General features: G+C 38.3%; 1 non-coding gene across 1 annotated transcript; it reads left to right on the top strand.

Moving 5' to 3' along the window:
• The first annotated feature begins 2,577 nt into the window (after positions 1 to 2,577).
• On the top strand, positions 2,578 to 2,684 carry LOC127133093 (small nucleolar RNA R71). The gene has a single exon (XR_007807088.1). It is a non-coding gene; the product is annotated as a small nucleolar RNA R71 (small nucleolar RNA).
• Positions 2,685 to 4,652: the final 1,968 nt, after the last annotated feature.

The raw sequence follows: 4,652 nt of genomic DNA, 5'->3' as shown, positions 1-4,652 counted from the left end.
AAATAAGGGAGAGTAGAATAGTTTTTATGTTTACCTTAGTCTATACCGTGCAATGAGAGAATCACACTATTCGACTAAAACAGATCCCCGGCAACGGCGCCAAAAACTTGATGCTTGATCTGGCTATATATAAAATATAGTCTATCGGGTACTTGACTGCAAGTGCACAGTCTAGTCGCTTTAGTTTTAAAAGATATCTATCCCACAGGGACCTATGGTCAAACTAGTGTTACTAACGTCACTATGTTTAGCTAAGGGAATGATTAGTAGAAGTTCGGGGGCAGAATATTAAATCTAAGGGAAATTTAGTTTTAAGAAAGAAAATGATGGAAGGAATCAGTATGCAACGCATTAATTGTCAGGGATTTGATAAGTCACCGGTGAATAGTTTAAATGCCAAATATCTCTCAATAGAAAATATTTATTTAAAAAGCTTTATCTCACACTCTCGTGATTGTTGATTCGACTTATAGCTTTAAGTCAGAATGTACGCTCTCGTTGTCCCATTTGAAGTTAAAATTACTTTTTGAAAATAAAAAGTTGTAATTGCTTTTAAAGTGCTCTAGCTATTTTTAAACTCAATGCCTAATTTTTACTATCCAGCTCGAGCCTCACGCTCTCGCGATTGTTGGTTCTCACCTTAGTTAATTTCCCACTCTTGTGGCAAAATCGTATTAAATAGCTTCTCACGCTTTTGTGAAAAAGTTAATTAAATTTAAATTAAAAACTTCAGCCTAAAAGATTGTTTGAGAAAAAGATTTTTCACCGATTATTATTAAATCCCATCTAATTAAATTGCTACATACCGATACCGGTAATTTAGTCGGACATGTTAAATAAGGCAAACACAGAGCATAAACAGATCAACATTGCGGCAAACATAATTTTAATAATAATTGGGCAATAATAATAATAATTCAATAAAAACCTGGCAATCGAAGTAACAGAGTATAGAGAATCTCGGAGTACTTGAGCAGTCCCCCACAAGTCGGTAGGCTTTGCTTCTTCAATACAAATTTCTTACTAAAATTAAATAAAGTGTAGTAGTTCCCCAATGTAGGAAACTACTACTATGGCTAACTGGAAAACGGAAAGAAAAAGGGAAAAAGGAAATTCTAAAAAGAATGGCGAATGAATTATGGCAACGGAAACAAAGTTGCTGAAAAGAAAATAAACTAAAAAGCTAGAAAGTTGTAAAAATTAATTGCAGAGCGTAAGTGTAAATGTAGGCGTCCCCAAATTTTCCCACTTTGGTCCTTTATATAGTGATTCTTTAAGTCTTGGCTGTTGAGAAATTCAAGGAGGACTTGGTTTGAATGAGGAATCCCGGGGGAGTCAAGTTGTTGGAGGGAATTTAGGCACGTTTGGGTGCCTGTGATTGACTGTTTCAAAGCGCAAATTCTGGCCGTGTGACGCTTGTCATGGGCCTGTGACGGTCTTCATGGGCCTGTGACGGTCGTCACAGGCTGGATCATGAGGGTCGTCATGAATCTGTGACGGTCGTCACATCAACAACTTCTACATTCTGGTTTTCTGCTGTTTCCTGTGCTTTCTCATTTGTTTCTTCTTCTTTTTCTTCCTTTTCTTCATTTTGCTCATTAATGCATGGAGATTTAAATACCTGCAAAAACAACTCAAATACTTGCGGAATAATCGGGATATTGATTAAAATGGTATGATCTTTGGGTGTAAATCAAGGCAAATATCTTATGTGTTTTCGCGTTATCAGTTATGAGGCCCTTCGTAAGCGGTCCCACTTTGTAACGAGATAGCGTTAGCTTGCCCTCGAGGGTTTTGTTGAGGTTGTCCAGGGAATTGGCCTCCAGGTGTAGTTTGTGGGACTTGATTTTGTGCTACCTGTGAGATCTGGGTTTCAAGCATCTTGTTGTGAGTGATTATCTGATCAACCTTGGCTCCTAATTGCGTTATAAGTTCGTTTACGTGAATGTTCTGGTTTAGGAATTCTTTGTTTTGCTGAGTATGGCCCGATATAAAGCTTTCCATGATCTTCTCAAGGTTAGACTTCTGGGGAACAACTTGCATAGGTTGATTTGGTTTTTGGGCTTGATAACCTTGCGGTCTCTGAGGTGCATAACTTTGGATAGGGTTCTGGATTTTTTATAGGAGAAACTCGGATGATTCTTCCATCCAGGGTTGTAAGTGTTTGAAAATGGGTTACCTTGGGCGTAATTCACTTGGTCGGTGTTCAGGTCATTCAAAAGGGTACACTCCGCTGATTCGTGTCCTTTAGATCCACAGAGTTTGCACTCTGTGTGGACTACCGCTGCTGTGTTAGTGTTTGTAGACATATGTTCGATCCTCAGGGCTAAAGTGTCCATTTTTGCCTGCATCATGTCTAGAGAGCTTACCTCATGTATTCCACCTTGGGTCTCCTTTTTCTCTATTGATGCTCGTTCAGTTCCCCATTGGTAATGGTTTTGGGCCATATCCTCAATTAGGTCACAAGCTTCAGGGTAAGGTTTGTTCATTAGCGCGCCACCTGCGGCAGCGTCGATGCTCATCTTGGTGTTATAACGGAGTCCATTGTAGAAGGTATGAACGATCAACCATTGTTCTAGGCCATGGTGTGGGCAGACTCTTAATAGCTCTTTATATCTCTCCCAAGCTTCAAAAAGTGATTCTCCTTGGTTTTGAGTAAATCTAGTTATTTGGTTTCGAAGAACAGCAGTCTTACTAGGGGAAAATATCTAGCAAGGAATACTCTCCTAAGGTCTTCCCAGGTAGTTATTGAATTAGCTGGAAGTGAATCTAACCATGAACGTGAAAGGAAATAATCTTAAATGGATCGCATCAGGTGAAGCACTGTTAGATTTAAAGGTGTCGTCCAATTGGATAAAAACTTTTAAATATTGATTTGGGTTCTCAGTAGCGAGACCCGCGAATTTGTTCTGTTGCACTAATTGCAACAAAGACGGTTTTAGTTCAAAATTGTTAGCAGGAGTAAGGGGGTTTACTATACTCGAACTAGGTTCCTCGTCAAAGGGTTGGGCAAATTCCTTAAGAGGTCTTCGATCACGATTCTCAGCCATAGTTTTCTTAATTCAGATGAGTAAGAGGCGTGTACGAGTGTAATGTTCGGGTTCCGCTAAAGGATCTACTAAATTTCCGGTACTACGGGTTCTTCATATTTACCGGCTAATAGTTCCTTAGTCTAGACAGTGTAACAACAGGGTACGAAATTTGACGAAGTTGGTCCCCGGTAACGGCGCCAAAAACTTGATCGGGTGAATTCGCAAGTGCACGAATCGCGTCAAAGTAATATAAAAGAATATCGATCCCATAGAGACCAAATCGTCAATCTATCGATTACTATCGTTACAATGTTTATCTAAGACGGTATAAAAGAGATATTGGGTTTGCAAAATAACGGTAAATAATAAATGCAGTGCAGATAAAGACAGGTTTGAATGTATACCACGTCAGTTAAGCGATGTTTCGATTGTCTAAATAGAACTACTTATGAGACAATATTTTCTACTCTTGAAAATAATCCATTTAACAGGAACTGTCGCTTTCGCGTATTCAGAACCGAGTTTACCCTTAAATTAAGGCCTTTTAATGTCACTTATAAAACGTGCACAGAACGCTAAAGTAGTAAACTTAGTTGAAAAGTGATTTTGATTTGGAAAGTTTTACCCAAGGAGTTTCCTGATTTTAAATCAATCAACGCGTCCGAAAACAGTTTCAAAAACAGTTTTTCCTTAAAGTGATAAAAATCCTAGTTAACTAAGCCAGGGTGCTTTCACACTCCTTGAATAGTTAAACCTAACCAAGTTTATTTCAGAAAACTTAAGTTAAAAATCAAAACAGCCTTTAAAGTATTTCTACAGATTCAATATGTGAAACATCTCTTTAACCGCGATCCTTACATTCTAACCTTTAAAAGATTTAGCCAGACATGGTAATACCAACAAACACAACGATATTGATCATGATGAAAAGTTGTTTTAGAATGTGAGGCATAAGGAACGAGTAAAGCGTGTGAAAATAAAGCGTGGACAGAAAGTAAATAAAAATAAAACGTAGATAGAAAGTAAATAAAGTAAAGCGTAGACAGAAAGTAAATAAAATAAAGCGTAGACAGAAAGTAAATAAAGTAAAGCGTAGACAGAAAATAAATAAAATAAAGCGTAGATAGAAAATAAATAAAGTAAAGCGAGACGGAAAATAAATAAAATAAAACGAGACAAGTAAATAAATAAAAAAAAGCGATAAATAAGAACCTGCTCCAAACGGAGAGCTTTAAATCTGGTACAAGGAAAATAAACCTCCAACTCTGAAGATAAAGACGACAGCAACTCGAAGTGACCCAACTCAATCTCACTAAGGTGCGATAACCCCCCGATGTGACGGATTACCGCTTTTACAAATGATAAATATAGGCTTAGTGTTGTAAATAAGTTGGATGATTTGAAAATGAAATGGAACGAACTATTTATAGAGGATTTCAGCAGCTTGCAAAGACCATGGTGCCCTCCAACTTCTCCTTAGTGGGAACGTGATTTCCAAAGGTGGCGCCCGCCATCCCTTCATGGCGCCTGCCATGTGTGTAAATGGGAAAGATAATGGGAACGTGGCGGTTACCTCCTGGTTGAGGGTTGATGAGTCATGGCTTCTCCTATAGCGGCCGC

Source organism: Lathyrus oleraceus, chromosome 3, assembly GCF_024323335.1.
Source record: "Lathyrus oleraceus cultivar Zhongwan6 chromosome 3, CAAS_Psat_ZW6_1.0, whole genome shotgun sequence".
NCBI lineage: Eukaryota > Viridiplantae > Streptophyta > Magnoliopsida > Fabales > Fabaceae > Lathyrus > Lathyrus oleraceus.
Note: the sequence above shows the minus strand (reverse complement) of the source record. Positions and strands in the feature narration are given on the sequence as shown.